Consider the following 17,197-nt stretch of genomic DNA (forward strand, 5'->3'; position numbering starts at 1 on the left):
CAGGTGCTCACAGGAGGAGCAGGGAGGGTGCAGAAACAGGGACAGAGCTGAGGGCGGGAGTCACTGCTCCCTGGGGAGCAGGCGGTGAGGGTGCCTAGAGAGCAGATGCAGGAGCTTCCAGGAGCAGAAGACGGGGAGCGGACTCAGCCCTGCAGCTTCCGGGGAACCAGCCCTGCCCACACCTGGACCGGACGGCGGCCCAGTGACACTCGAGCCACAGTCAGGCCTCCAGGACCCTGGAGAGCAACCTGTGCCTGCCATTGGACGCCTCTGAATGTGCTGTGCCCTGTGGCTCGGGGGACACTGGGAGACAGGGGGGATTCACGGGAACACAGACACACAGGGGACAGTGGGGGACACAGGGAACTCATGGGAGACTCACAGGAACACAGGGGACATAGAGGACACTGGGAGACACGGGGGACTCACAGGAACGCAGGGGTCATGGGGGACACAGGGAACTCATGGGGACTCATGGGGACATGGGGTATTCATGGGGACACAGGGGACATGGGGGACCCTGAGAACTCACGGGGACTCACGGGAACACAGGAGACATGGGGGACACTGGGGGACAGGGGAACTCACGGGGACACAGACACACAGGGGACAATGGGGGACACGGGGGACAGGGAGACTCACAGGAACACAGGGGGACATGAGGGACACTGGGGGATACAGGGGCTCAAGGGGGACACAGAAGGACATGGAGACTCATGGGAACAGACACACAGGGAACACAGGGGGACTCAGGGGGACTCACGGGGACACAGGGGGATGCAAGGGACACTGGGGGACACGGGGGCTCAGAGGGGACACAGGGGGCATGGGGGACTCATGGGGACACAGACACACAGATAACAGAGGGGGACTCAGGGTGACTCCCAGGGACACAGGGGGACATGGGGGACACTGGGAGACATGGAGGCTCAGGGGGCTTAGGGGGGACACAGGGGGCATGGGGGACTCTCAGGGGCACAGGGGCCAGGGCCACCCCCACGGGCTGCGCAGCCACCACCACGGGGCCTGCTGTGGGGGCTGCCGGTTGGCCACCAGGTCCAGCATGGAGAACTTGGCCATCTTGTGGCTACCGCCGCTGCTGCAGCCCCTGGCCTCCTTGGAGCCACCATCCCACAGCAGCTTGGCCCTGGGCGTGCACTGCACCGAGTCTGACTCCTGCTGCTCCGTCCTGACCCGTGACATGAGGGGCAGCAGCGAGCTGCAGGCCGGCCAGCCGGAAGTCTGCACCACGGGGCTCTGTGGCTCGGATGAGGGTTCCCCTCCACGTGCAGGTCCTGGGAGTCACAGCTCCGGGAGCTCACCTTCAGGAAGAACTCGGCGCCTTTCTCCAGGATCTCCTGGATCTGCAGGAAGCCCGCCTTGTCCGTGAGCAGGAACTGGTCCCCCACGTTCGTGCTCAGCCAGCCAGTGTAGCAGGAGCTCAGGGTCTGCTGGAACGACTGCAGCTGCATGGTCGCCGGCAGCTCCACCGCTTCCAGCAGCTCCACCGCTGCCGGCAGCTCCACCATGGTGCTGCGGCAGCTGTTGAACAGGTCCTGGGAGTAGGAGCTGCTGGCGGCCAGCAAGGCCCTTGACCACCACCGATACCTCACAGGGTAGGCCCTGCAGCCGCTGTTCGCTGAGGTGCTCCAAGATGCCGTTGCCAAAGTTGGGGATTTCCATCTGCAGGCTCTGTGCCATTGTGGGGCTGCACAGTGGCCATGCTTCAGGAGCTCCTGGACAGGATCCGCAGCAGCGGTTGAGGCCCAGCCAGGGACCTTGGCCTTCACGGCCTCGGGCCTCCGCCTCAGCTGCTGCGGCAGCCGCAGTGGTCACTCATTGTTAAATTTAATGTTTTAAAAAAATGATGACTAAATTATGTGCAAATACAGGTCTAGAAAATATTTGAATTATTGGTCCAAATATGATACCAATATGATATGGTTCCAAATATGTATCTATAATACATTATAGAAAAGTATACTGTATCTTATATGATAGTTTCCATCCTAATTCTGGGTGTCTTTTGGACAGAAATCAATGTCTCAATGGATCTAAATTAAGAAGCCAAAAAGCTACAATGCTGGCCACGAGTGTAAGACTACGTCACCCAGTCAAGCACTGAAGATCTCCAACACTTGATTAAGGAGAGACGCTGGGCTTCTACTGATGATGAAATTAGTGGTTAACAGACGAGATCATCATCATGGGAAGCTCAGCAAGTTAGAGAGCCCAGGGACGGATCCTAGCTGTGTGAACCCAGTACTAAGAGGACAGTGTGGCAGACGGAGCTCTCAGAGCCAATCACACAGTTCCAAAGTCAGCCAGCCAACCAATCCCACTCATCTCACAGAGATTTCAGTAGAGAGAAAACAGAAAAGGCCAGGCAGGATGAAAGGACTTTAAGCAGGACTCAGTCACAGGCAGATGGTGGAATATCTGAAGCTGAGGAAGCCAAAGGTCAGACAGCTGTACTGGATACTAAAGGGTTCATTCACACACTTCTATAGTCCTGAAGTACAGCCTGATGCTTTTTAAACCTGCTCTTCAAAGTACTGATTACTAGGATGCTCAAAGAGATCCAAGAGAATACAGACTCTGAGATGAACAGCAGCCAGAAAACAATGCATGGCTTTAATGAGAAATTCAGCCAAAATACAGAGAATTTGAAAAAGAGCCAAACGGAAATCTTGAAAATGGAGAATCCAGTGTTTAATAAAAAGTACAGCCGAAAGCCTCAACGACAGACTAGACCAAGCAGAAGAAAAAATATTATCTGTAGCCGGCGCTGTGGTTCAATAGGCTAATCCTCTGCCTGTGGCACCAGCACACTGGGTTCTAGTCCCGGTCAGGGCACCAGATTCTGTCCCGGTTGCCCCTCTTCCAGGCCAGCTCTCTACTATGGCCCAGGAGTGCAGTGGAGGATGGTCCAAGTGCTTGGGCCCTGCACCCACATGGGAGACCAGGAGAAGCACTTGGCTCCTGGCTTCAGATCAGCGTGATGTGCCAGCCACAGCGGCCGTTGGAGGGTGAACCAACAGCAAAAAGGAAGACCTTTCTCTCTGTCTCTCTCTCTCACTATCCACTCTGACTGTCAAAAAAAAATTATCTGAAATTCAAGACATCTTTTGGAATAAACCAGGAACCCCCCCCCCCCATTAAAAAGGATATAGAATGGAGATAGCCTTTGAACTGTGTAGGCCAATATTAAGATAAATATGCAAATTCTGGATATTCTTAAGGATTAATATAAAACAGTAAGTCCCTACATTAAAAAAAAAATGATCAGTGCCTGGTGTTGTGCCACACAGGATTAAGCTGCCTCTCATGACATGGATGTTCCATATCTGAGCACCTGTTTGAGTCCTGCCTGTTCTGCTTATAATCCAGCTCCCTGCTAATGTGCCTATGAAAGCAGCAGGAGACAGCCCAAGTATCTGGGTCCCTGCAGCTCATGTGGGAGACTCACATGGAGTCCCAGGCTCTTGGCGTCAGCCTGGTCCCGCCCAGGGAGTTGCATTCTTTGGGGGAATGAACCAGCAGATGGAACATCTCTTTTTCTCTCTGTCCCTCCTTCTCTGTCAATCTGTCTTTCAATCAAAAAAAGGCAAAAAGGAAGAGCAAGAAAAAAAAGGAGTTATCAAACACACATACTAACAATGTATCTCAAGGACCTAGAAAAATAAGAATAAACCAAAGCAAATGTTGGTACAGTGAAAGAACTGATAAAGATCTGGGGTTGCTATTGTGATCCAGTTGGCTAAGCTCCAGCTTGGGAAGCCTGCACCACATATTGGACTGCAAGTTCCAGTCTCTGCTATTCTACTTTTTTTTCTTTGAAAGACTATTCAATGGGAAAAGGGCAGTCTATATATTTTTTTTTGACAGGTAGAGTTATAGACAGTGAGAGAGAGAGAGACAGAGAGAAAGGTCTTCCTTCCATTCATTCACTCCCCCAATTGCCCCCATGGCTAGCGCTGTGCCAATCGGAAGCCAGGAGCCAGGTGCTTTTTCCTGGTCTCCCATGTGGGTGCAAGGGCCCAAGCACTTGGGCCATCCTCCACTGCCCTCCCAGGTCACAGCAGAGAGCTGGACTGGAAGAGGAGCAACTGGGATTAGAATCCAGTGCCTATATGGGATGCCAGTGCCACAGGCAGAGGATTAACCAAGTGAGCCACAGCACTGGCCAAATATTCCACTTTTTTAATGATATTATGTATTTATTTGATTGGTAGACTTACAGACAGCTAGAGGGAGAGATAAAGAGAAAGTTCTGGCTGGCGCCGTGGCTAATCCTCCGCCTTGCAGTGCCGGCACACCCGGTTCTAGTCCCGGTTGGGGCGCCGGATTCTATCCCGGTTGCCCCTCTTCCAGGCCAGCTCTCTGCTATGGCCCAGGAAGGCAGTGGAGGATGGCCCAAGTGCTTGGGCCCCTGCACCCGCATGGAAGACCAGGAGAAACACCTGGCTCCTGGCTTCGGATCAGCGAGATGCACTGGCCGCAGCGGCCATTGGAGGGTGAACCAACAGCAAAAAGGAAGACCTTTCTCTCTGTCTCTCTCTCTCTCTCACTATCCACTCTGCCTGTCAAAATAAATAAATAAATAAAAATTTTTTTAAAAAGAGAGAAAGTTCTTTCATCCACTGGTTCACTCCCCAAATGGCCACAATGGTCAGTGCTAGGCCAGGAGCCAGGAGTTTCTTCTGGGTTTTCCATGCAGGTACAGAGGCCCAAGCACATAGATCATTTTCTACTGCTTTCTCAGGCCATAGCAGAGAGCTGGATTGGAGAAGGCGCAGCCTGGATATGAACTGGCACCCATATGGGATGCCAGTGCCACATGCAGAGGCTTAGCCTGCTATGCTACAGTGCTGCACCTAGGTATTCCACTTTTAATCCAGCTCTATGCTAATGCACCTTGGAAACAGCAGATGTTGACCCAAGTGCTTGAGCCTCTGCCACCCATGTGTAAAACCAGGATGGAGTTCTTGGCTCCTGGCTTTGGTCTCTCTCTCTCCCTCCCTCCTTCTCTGTCAATCTGCCTTTCAAATAAATCAATCACTTTTGAATTTTTTTAAATTTATTTAATGTATTTGAACAGCAGAGTTATACAGAGGGGAGGAAGGGACAGAAAGTGATTTCTTTCATCCACTGGTTCACTCCCAAAATGACCACAAAGGGCTAGGGCTAGGCCAGACCAAAGTCAGGAGCCAGGATCTTCTTTTGGGTCTTCCACACGGGTTCTGGGGTCCAAGCACTTTGGTCATCTTCCACTCCTCTCCCAGGTGCATTAGCAGGGAGCTGGATTGGAAGTGGAGCAGCTGGGACTTGAACTGGTGCCTATGCAGGATGCTGACATTGCAGGTAGTCATTTTAGCAGCTATGCCACAACACCAACCTCTCAAATAAACCAATCCTTAAAAAAGATCAGAGCCAAAACAAATGATAAGAAATTTCAAAAAATATATACAAAATTCAATAAAATGTAACTTGGACTTTGAAGACAAGTTTCATGTGGGAGACTAGGAAGAAGCTCCTGGCTTTGGCCTCACCTAGGGCCACCTGGGGAGTGAACCAGTAGATGGAAGATCTTGCTCACTTGCTTGTTCTTCCTCTCTCTCAGTAACTTAATCAAAATAAATCTTTAAAAAATACAGTTACATGAAAAACCCTCAGTCAACAGCAACTTGAGGAAGAAACGCTAACAGTATTTCCTCTAAGATATGGAATCAGACAAGGACATTCACTCTTCACCATTCATATTCAATATAGTATGGAAAGTTTTAGCCAGTGCCATTATCCAATAGGACAAAATAAAAGACACATAAGTAGAAAAGGAAGAAGTCACAGTATTCCTGCTTGCTGATGACATAGCTCTTTATACAGAGTAACATAGACTCCACCAAGAGACTATGAGAACTGATAAATGAATTCAGTAAAGCTGCAGGAAACAAAATTGAGACCTACAAATCAGCAGTATTTTTATCATCAATAATGAGCTCATTAAGAAAGAAATTAAGAGCAATCCTATTTGCAACAGTTATAGAAAAATGAAATATCTTAAAATAAGCTTTAATTTTTTAAAATTTATTTGAGAGAGAGAGACTGTATGATTTATTAACTAAAGACACAGAGAAGTATTTTGTAATTTTCTTGCATTCAGGAACTTTTTAATTTTTTAAAATTCAGCATCAGGGTCTCTAGCTAAATTATTATAATAGATTGTTGGTTAAGACTTATAATTGAGTATCATTAGTTTTTATTATTTTGTGTATCTCTTGAAGTCAACATCACATATGCAGATTATTATCCAAAAGTACTCAACTGTGAAAACCCAGAGAATAATACATTTTTTCCTAACAGCACAACTTGGGAAAATATACTCCTCAATGATGCCAAGTGAAATTAATTAGAAAAATAGAGTAAACTTGGTGATCAACTACCATATATAAGAACCTAGAAAAGACTTAACTATAATTTAAAATTTTTTAAAGCAAGACACAATAATTTGTATCCTATCCTATGTCATTTATGCAATGCCAAGAAGATGTTGAAAATAAAGGAATATTTTGAGTTTCCCAGAAATAGCCAAATAAGTGGTCTGAGTTCAATCTAACTAAGTCGCCTAATACACCAAGTTAACTATGGCTTTTTGGCTATATAAATAGAACTAAAATCTATCAATAAATGAGACAAAAATTAAGTTATTTTCTATATTGGGAAGTACAACATTATACTTTAAAAACCTTAAAAAAAAGCATTACATGAATCAAAAACCAAATAGACTTCCTAGGAATTTTGTAGAAAGTTATAATCTAATCAAAAAGATTTTTAGAGACATAGGGTAATAAAAAAAGTTTTAAAATGTTCACTTTCAATTTATTTCATAGGTCACTGTTATACCATCTACTAAGATAACTAAAAACATGCAAGCAGCTGGTTCTACAGCTAGACAGATTAATGTAATAGTCTGCAGTGATATGTGCTGGCAAGGGCTCACCTCTTTTGGAGAGGAGAAGGTCAGTTGCCCTTGGGAAGAGGAGGGGAGGATGGAGAAACCATAGTCCTTCCACCATGTGGCCATGTGTGCTCCATTCCCTAAGTTAAACATCCACTGCAGCACACACAGGACACTCTCTCTCTTCCTTCACATCTGGCAGTGTTGTCTCACACGTAACTTGACAAAAAACATGTAACATTGGTCTGTAAAACCTGTAAGATGTATTGCATAAAACTAATAATATATTCTCAATACTTATACATTTACCATTTTAACACATTATTGCAAATTAGTTGGAAGCCAAATAATTAAATTTAAACCAACACTTCCAAAGCAAGATGTGGCCTAAAAGCATTCAGGCACCATGTAACCCCATACAAATGTCTCAGGAGTTAAACCCAGTTGTTTTCTACCTATCTGAATCAATGAAGAAAACCACAAAGAAATACAAATCATAGTAAAACCTCGTAGGCCATAAAAATAAATCTGTGAGTGTTAGGCCTATGAAGCTATAATTAGGGTCCATGGATTTTAAATTTCATGATTTATTTGTTATAGTTCCAGATATCACCTCTAAACTTACACTAATAGTAACACATGTTCCCCTTTCATCAAGTACATAAATTTGCTATCTAAGGAAAATTTGAAATAATATATCAGAGGTTTAGACTTTTAATAAAAGCCCCAGGCTAAGCTAATTCTTAGCTGTCTTTCAGGTAACAAAGCTATTTCCCTATAAGTCATACTGCTTGTCTTTTCTTGTTAGTGTTTCTAGCCTAGTACATAAAAAATTTCCTACAATATCAAGTTGTTAATGATGATGACAATGATGATGATGACGGAACAAACTGTAACATAAAAGCAGTTTATCATTATTTAGCATTTACCAAGTGAACATTATCCCATAAACCCCCTCATGTCAACTCTATTTTATTACCCCCACTTCAAAAGTGAGGAAACAGAGGCAGACTGTCCAAAGTCTTCAAAGTATTTTAAGCAACACATTATGTTTAGATATTATTTTCAAACAGTCACAAACTATGCATCCTTAAAACTAGCAATCTAATGCTACATTATAAAAATAATGAAAAAAAACAGTGATTCCCATAACCAAAACAAGACAGAATTAAAACATTAGTAAAACTTCAACATATTCTGCAAAAGGGTGCATGTGTTAGAGGGTGAACACCAAGGCATAAAGCTTTCTGCTTGCATGGGGTTAGCGCAAACAAATACATAATATGATGGCTTTGCACTTAGATTTTCAAGAGAGCTTATTTTACTTATTTTACCCCAGAATTTAAAAAAGTTGTGGGAGGGAAGCAGATTAGACAATTTAATACTCTTTTGACAGATGAGAAACTAAAGCAAATCTTTACCCTGGACATAAGCTCTAGTGTGTCAGTGGTAGGCTTAAGGCCTGAGCTGTCTGATTGTGAGAAAAGGTTAGGATTTCTGAGGCAGTTTAAATAAAGAGTTGTTACACAAAAGGACTTCTGAACATTGGAAAATTTATGTTTTTTTGAATAAGAGTTACTAGTTAGTTTAAAAAAGCTATAATGGCAACAGAAAAATAATTTTCATCTTCTAAAGCAAATTTTACTAATAATTCTGTGGCTATTTTAATATGACACTGCTACATTTTTCTAGGTTTTGTCTATTAACATTAATAAGAAAATATACACCAGCTCTGTGCTTCTATGAATTCTACTTTAACCCAAGTGCCAAATTCACAGTTAAGTTATTACATTATAAGAGCTACTGCCTACTGGGTAGAAAAACATTAATTTCACACTTTACATACTATAATACTATTTAACAGCAGTGTTGGCCTGCCAACTATTAAAAGCCTACTTTTACATAGTATACTGTATTACCTGAACTTTTTATCTTGCCTTTTTATTACAACACTAAATTAATATGCTAACATTACAACAGTGACAAGCATTGATTAAAAATATGTAGTGAACAACAATAGTATTTATTGTGCAAAGCTACCTTAGGAATTTTTCAAAACATAATCATAATTCAGTAATACTAATTTATTTTAATCTTCAAATATTCATAGAAAAAATAAACTAAAAATACCATTCTATCTTCACAATACAACATTTCCCTTTATATTGTGTCTGTTATTTATTATAATTAAACTACAAATGAAACTATAAGCTAGAATTCACCAGGGAAATTTACACACATATGAAGACATTTTTCTGCCTCTGAAATCCATACTCTCCCTCCATTTTGACTTGGTGATTGTTTATTATATTTACCCTTTCTAATAGTATTTCCATCATCTATTTTACATCTATTATCATATTAACATTCCTCAGTCACATGCTAAATCATTAATTGATTTATTTATTTAACTATCTTTTACATTCATGCTTTTGCTTGCTGTGATAGGCTATGACAGGTTCAGATAGGGGAATCTATTAATTAAGATGTCAAAGTCTAGCTTTATATTACCCTTTAGGACTAAAAGTAGGATTTGGAGAACTACAGCATTTATAAAGCAGGACGGGCAGGGCACAGTGAAAAACCACAACAGTATAGGTGCTTCACTGCTGTGATGCTGCCCTTCCAGAATTCCACAGGCACATAAAGCCTTTCATAGTGTTTGTGACACTTGAACGACTATTTACGCTGATTCTGAGTGCTAGAAAATAAAGATGTCAAGTATTTCAGTTATCATCTTATTTCTGGAATTCATAAACAAATTGTAAAAATGTTCCCATTTACCACCTTCTGAAGTGCTTCCTGTATACAAGGCACCATTCTACACATAAAGCCAGCCTGGGATCTGAGGAAACAAATGACACAGCCCGGGAAGGGAGATGGAATATGGATACAAATAAGAACACGAACTACCCAAATTCTCCATGTTTACTATAGAAAAATGATAGAGTTTAATACTGAAATGAGTTTCAAGGTACACAGTGATTCTCACATATATCTTATAGAGCTGTTAGACAAGCAGCAGAACTAATGCACCCTAAGGACAATGAACTCAAAGTATTTCTTCCAAAATACACATGGTCCTCTACAATGGTAAAATGTACTAATGTTGAATCCGCACTTTCTTTTCCTAAAAGAAAAAAGTCAAGATCTTACACAACTTGGTTCAGTATAGAAATTCTCAAAGAATACTGAAAATACTTTATACTTTGTTCTTCCTGGGTTTTCTGTTAATAAACATTTGCTGTTTATTATGTTATCATAAATGCATCACATGACCAGCACTGTGGCTCACTAGGCTTATCCTCTGCCTGTGGTGCTGGCACACCAGGTTCTAGTCCTGGTCAGGGTGCTGGATTCTGTCCGGGTTGCTCCTCTTCCAGTTCAGGTCTCTGCTGCGGCCCGGGAGTGCAGTGGAGGATGGCCCAAGTGCTTGGGCCCTGCACCCACACGGGTGACCAGGAGGAAGCACCTGGCTCCTGGCTTCTGATCAGCGCAGCGCAGGGCCACAACGCGCTGGCAGTAGCAGCCACTTGCGGGGTGAACCAATGGAAAGAGAAGACCTTTCTCTCTGTCTCTATCTCTCACTGTGTAACGCTGCCTATCAAAAAATAAATAAATAAATAAATAAATAAATAAAAGCATTATAAATGTTATAATAAACATAAAGAAAAATACAAGTTGTGAAGTGAATGGTAACAAAAAATAAATAAAATACATATTTCTTTACTACTGAATCCTTTCAAATAACTACTGTTTGAGCTGTAACTGCCCTGTTTGCTAAGAGCCCTAAAAGGGCATTAACAATCAGCACTTAATTCAATCACATTTACATTTTAACCTTTCGAAGGTACTCTGAGAGAAGTCTTACCACTGTAAAAGATACATGGAAAAACAAAGGACAGATTATAACGAACGTTAATACTACATGTACATTTGTTGTAATCAGTGTACTATAGGATAGGCGAGCAACAGATATCTGATGTAAGCTCATTTACAAGAATTTGGGATATTACAGTTTCTGTTGCTCATTATTTCTGCAGATAATCACATATCACAGTAATATTTATATATTATCACATTTTAAAAGCACAAGTCATAATTCCTTGCTATTCTAAGATTATAATCCTCTAAGATATTGGATCTTATACATTATCCTGTAATATTCTATATCTCTGTATTTACTACCTACCTACAAGAACTAAAAGTCTCTTCAGAGTCCAAAGCAGAGCTTGGTTCTCTTCCATTTTTATTGGAATCTCCTGGAAAAAATTTAATAAACACACTAAAATAATGGAGAATGCAAAGCAAAATTTCAGTTAAGAAACAGCTGTGTAACAGTCTATGCAGTATATATATATACCCCTGCCCCTTCCCTAAATTATCTTCTGTACTTCTTTTAGGAAAAATACTCATCTTGAAGCCACACTATAATCCAACAGTACTCCTAATTTGCATAATAATGCTATCAATGTAATTACTAAGAAGAATAAATGAAGTACAGTACAGGTGTTTTTCCTTACAAATTTATACATTTCAATTTCGTCTGTAGAATAAAAATACTTTTACTAAAGAAACTGAAAATGCTAATCAATGCCAATATAATATATAATATATACTAAGTATAAATATAAGTTCTCAAAATATGTATTTCAAAGTTTAGTTATGGAACAATAGTTCCCCATGATCAAACAGATCATTCGTTCTTCACAAAATTACAAAACTGACAGAAAATCCTAAAATGCATAAACCATTTAGTTACACGCTAGCATTTTCATAAAAGGGAGTTTTCTGTTGGTGACCAAGTCTCCATGCTAACAACCGGGACAGCCCAAGACAAACTCAGGAGAGAACAGGCCCGGAAGGTTTTCCAGCTCCCATGTCTCCACCTGCCAGACACTGAGGAGGCGGAGATGAACAGAAAGCAGGTGTGGCAGGCAGTGGCCAGAAACAGATTGTAGGGCGGCAGGGGCGGGCCGGTGCCGGGTCCACAGCCACGGGCAGCTGAGGGGCCGGCGGACCGAGCGCGGAGCACCGCGTGGCCCCGGCCGCGCCCTCACCTCCTGTCTGTCACCGGGTAGCGCGTCCTGAGCCCCGAGGCCGGATCCTGCGCCGGCGTGGCGCCCTTCAGGTACAGGATCCCCTAGTCCTCGGGCACCAGGACTCCAGGCTGCTGACGACACAGCTGCGCGGGGCAGCGGGTCGGGGGGGGGGGGTCATGGCGGCCGCGCACGGCCCGGGCCTCCCCCGCGGGCCTCGGGGATCCGGGGATCCCTGCTCGGCGAGGCGCGGGGCTCGGAGGAGGGGGCCGCGGGCTCAGGGGAGGGGACGGGGGGCTCCGGGGAGGGACGGGCTCTGGGGAGGGGGTTGTGGGGCTCAGGGGAGGGGCGGGGGGCTCGGAGGAGGGGCCGCGGGCGCTGGAGAGGGGGGGGGCTCTGGGGAGGGGGCACGGGGCTCTGGGGAGGGACGGGGGCTCTGGAGAGGGTCGGGGGGCTCTGAGGAGGACCGAGGGAGCTGTGGGGAGGGGGCCGCGGGGACTCTGGGGAGGGGCCGGGGCTCTGGGGAGGGCCTGGGGGCTCTGGGGAGGGGGCCCGCGGGCTCTGGGGAGGGGCGGGGGGCTCTGGAGAGGGTCGGGGGACCGGGGGGCTGTGGGGAGGGGCGGCGGGAACTCTGGGGAGGAGCGGGGGGCTCTGGGGAGGGCCTGGGGGCTGTGGGGAGGGGGCCGCGGGCTCTGGGGAGGGGCGGGGGGCTCTGGGGAGGGCCTGGGGGCTGTGGGGAGGGGGCCGCGGGCTCTGGGGAGGGACGGGGGTCTCTGGGGAGGGGGCCAGGGGAATCTGGAGAGGGGGCCGGGGGCTCTGAGGAGGGGGCCGCGGGCTCTGGGGGTGGGCGGGGGGCTCTGGAGAGGGGGCTGGGGACTCTCAGGAGGGGCTGCTGGCTCTGGGGAGGTTTGGGGGACTCGGGGGAGGGGGCCATGGGCTCTGTGGAGGGGCGGGGGGCTCTCGAGAGGGGTCCATGAACTCTGAGGAGGGGCCCCGGGACTCTGGGGAGGGGGCCGCGGGCTCTGGACCAGATTTAGGTTCTATTGAAGTATTTGAATTTTAAAATACTGTAAAATTTTTGTAGTAGGGTCACTTATAGCTAACATTAGAGTTTTGATGAAAATGTAATTTGGAAAGGGAAATAATAAGAAAATGGTTAATCTTTCATTGTGATTTGGAGACACTTATTTTAAAAAATCAGTAAGAAAAATACTACTGGATCCAGCACTGTGGTGCAGCTGGTTAAACTGCTGCCTATAGCGCCGGCATCCCATATGGGCACCAGTTCTAATCCCAGCTGCTCCAACTCTGATCCAGCTTCCAACTAATGCTTCTGGGAAAGATGGTGCAATAGGAGATGGCTCAAGTGCTAAGGCCCTTTGTATCCATGTTGGAGACCCAGATGAATTTCCTGGCTCCTGCTTTAGCTCCTGACCAGCCCCAGCTGATTCAGTCATTTGGAGAGTGAACCAGCATACTCTAACCAACCAGAATATAATCAGAAACTTAGAAAAGAAATAATTGAATGGCTGAAAGGTCTGTTGATTAAAGTATATTTCATCACAGGAAGGCTTTACCAATCAACCCTATTTTCTTCCATTTAGTCTTATTTCTCATTTCTCCCTTTATTTAAACTTTAGAAGATGATAGTTTATGATGTCAAAATAGACTGAAATATGCAATAAATGTAAAGTCTGAGCAAATGACAAAGGTGTATAGATTTGAGATTTCTAAAAGCTAATGTCCAGTAGTCTCCTCTTATTCCCTAGTACATTCTAAGACCTCAGGAGTGTTGTGTACATCAGTAGATGCATGAAACCACAGAAAATTCATGCCTTGGCCCTCCAAACTAAGTCCTTACTATCACACACTATGGCTGAAACTTCTGTAATTTTAGGCACAAGGCTAAACTAGCCTGACATTCTTTTTCTCCCCTCTCAAGATCATTGATAAAAATTTCATCCCTAATGTAGGTCAACCTCAGGGTATATATTTTTTCTTTATTAAGTCAGTTTTACCTTTTTAGTTTGCTTTTCTGTGAGATACCTGAATTGCCACATCACTATTCTTGTGCTTTGGAATCATTTTTAAACAGAATAAAGCTTCCTTGAGCATAAGCATTGTGACTCCCTAACAGCCACTCTGATGACTTGAAATGGCTCCCACGTGGCTAATGGGTGGAAGTGTGCACAGCATGGATACTCTGGGCAAGACAGAGCAAAATGGCGTGAGATTTCATAATGCTACTCATTATCATGTACAGTTTACAACTCTGAAATTATTTATTTCTGGAATTTTACATTTAATATTTTTGGACCCTCATTGACCAGGCATAACAAGCCATAGAAAGCGAAACTGCACATAAGTGAGGACTACCGTATGAGCATTAAATGGACTGGTAACAGATAGCCCTGATGGGCATATGAGAAATGCCTCTAAAATAGAAAGGAGAGGTCTACAGACAAAACCATTATTTAATGTAGGGACACATAGCCATGTATTTTTGAACTGTACACCACATATGGGCGAAAACAACTTTTAAGTTTTGGAATGTATTGGTACTCTGCCTGGCGCTGCAGGTGGATGAAGGGTGTTCAGCCAGTAAAGTCTATGCAGATCTTCCAAAATCTTAAAAATCTGAAGCACTTCTGAATCCTAACCATTTTGGATAAGGATGTTCACCTTGTAATGATTTTTAGTGAGTTTTTTAGGAGGCTTAGGTGGTGATGTACATCTCCAAAAGCCTATGTGAATTGTTTACTCAAGTACATTAATCCCAACAAATTTGAAGTACATATTTGACCTTAAACTAAAGTTGATCACATGACCCATTTACTTTCTTTTTAACCTGTCCTTTCTTGGTTCTTTTAGACAATCTGTTGTTGAGTCTGCACATATCCACATCTGGTTCAGGGTCTTTCCAGCAATGTCACCATTGGTACCTAATAGAACTAACACTGCTGCCACTGAGAATGGACTTTACTCACTTTCACATGTGTATGTGACAAGAGTTTGGTGAGAGGAGACAGTGGTCTGAGGGTGGTGGTGTGACAGAAATACCATGGGAAAAGGCAATGAGAGAGATGGGAAAGAAAAAGAAACTGTTACATACTTATCTGATAGTTCTGACTAGTGCCACTATGCATTTAGAATTATGACATACTGTATAGAAGCCTCTTTTAAGGAATTACTTTATTTGACATGTATTAGCCAACTTAAAAAAAGTTTTTTTTTTAAATTGAATTGTATTTAGTTACACAGAAATGCACAAATACACATACTCTCAGTGAGAGAGGAGAGAGGAGATAAGAGGAGAGGAGAGGAGAGGAGAGGAGAGGAGAGGAGAGGAGAGGAGAGGAGAAGAGAGAGAGAAAGCTTAGATCCCCTAGTTGGAGGGAGAGGGGAGAGGGCAGAGGGCAGAGGAGAGAGGAGAGAGGGGAGAGGAGAGAGGAGAGAGGAGAGAGGAGAGAGGAGAGAGAACAAGCTTAGATCCCATAGTTGGGGTGGAGAGAGAGAGAGAGAGAGAGAGAGAGAGAGAGAGAGAGAGAGAGAACAAGCTTAGATCCCCTAGTTGGCTCTCCAAATGCCCACAGTGGCAGTTAGGCCATGCAAACACTGGAGCTGAGAACCAATTCAGGGCCCCTCCTAGGTGGCAGGGACCCAAGTACTTGAGCTATCACCTGCTGCCTCCCAGAGTGTACATTAGCAGGAAGCTAGAAATGGGAGTAGAATTGAGATTCAAATCAGACACTGATATGGGATGTGGGCATGTTAACTGGCTTTTTAACAACCAGGTCAAATGTCTGAACCTTTTTACTTTTAATGTTTGTTTTCTTTCTCCAGTTGTACTACATATGATTATGTATCACGTGTATATTTATATTTATATTCCTTGAAACTTTACAGATCTGCTTTAAAACCTGTGTGTGTGTGTTTATTATCATTGTTAAAACATTTTGAGCTTCACTGTTCATTATGGAAACCATTAGCCATATAAAATTTGACTTAATTAAAATAAAATATGTAATTATTAAATTGCATTAGCCGTATTTCAACTTCTTAGTTACTATGTGTGATGAGTGGTTACCATTTTGAACAGTTAGTTATAGAATATTTCTGTGTTCTCAGAAAAAATGTTGTTGGATAGTGGTGGTGTAGAACTTGTACAGTGAATGGTGGATTCACTTAAAATGTAACTTATTTTCATCTTTAAAAGAAAATATTTAACAAACATCTATTTCTATTTTTATAATATTCCATAAGTCCATCTAGTGTTGGAAAACATGCTTTAAGAGATAAAATGGAGACCAGCATCATCGCGCAATGGGTTAAGCCACCACCTTTGACAGCAGCACCCTGTATAAGGGCAGGTTTCAGTCCCAGATGCTCTGCTTCCAATCCAGCTCCCTGCTAATGCCCGCAGGGAAAGCAGTGGAGGATGGCCCAAGTACTTGGGCCCCTGCCACTCATGTGGGAGAACAGATGGATTTCCAAGCTCCTGGTTTTGGCCTTGCTCATCCCATTTAGGAGGTGAGCTGGTGGAAAGAGGATCTCTATCTCCCTCTCACTCTGTGACTCTACCTTTAAAATGCTTTTTTTTAAAAAAAAAGAGATAAAATTCCTTTCTCTGAAGGGAGGAGAGAACTTCCACTTTGACTATGACCCTGTTGGAATAAGATCAAAGTCGGCAAACCCTAAAGGCTTCCATAGCCTTGGCAACTCATGACTAGAGCCTAGGGAGATTACTGACGCCATAAACAAGAGTGTTAAATTGTTAAATCAACATCAGGAGTCACTGTGTACTTACCTCTCATGTGGGATCTGCCCTTAATGGGTTGCCCAATGTGAAGTAATGCTAAAACTAGTACTTAAACAGTATTTTTACACTTTGTATTTATGTGTGGGTGCAAACGGATGAAATCTTTACTTAGTATATACTGAATCGATCTCCTGACTATAACGATAATTGAAAATGAAAAAAAAAACTTGGCGTTAAATTGGAAATTGCATAGAAAATTAATCAATTTTTAAAAAAATATCATGTAGGATCTCTTCCATTAATGTGCTGTACACTGTGATTTAATGCTATAGCTAGTACTCCAACAGTATTATTCACTTTGTGTTGCTATATGGGGGCAAACTGTTGAAATCTTTACTTAATATATACTAAACTGATCTTCTGTATATAAAGAGAATTGAA

General features: G+C 43.7%; 1 pseudogene; it reads right to left on the bottom strand.

Annotated features, from left to right (window-relative positions):
* Window positions 1-220: 220 nt before the first annotated feature.
* On the bottom strand, window positions 221-1,701 carry LOC133746987 (nucleus accumbens-associated protein 1-like; annotated as a pseudogene).
* Between the last annotated feature and the right edge of the window lie 15,496 nt (window positions 1,702-17,197).

This window comes from Lepus europaeus, chromosome 18, assembly GCF_033115175.1.
Source record: "Lepus europaeus isolate LE1 chromosome 18, mLepTim1.pri, whole genome shotgun sequence".
NCBI classification, from domain to species: domain Eukaryota; kingdom Metazoa; phylum Chordata; class Mammalia; order Lagomorpha; family Leporidae; genus Lepus; species Lepus europaeus.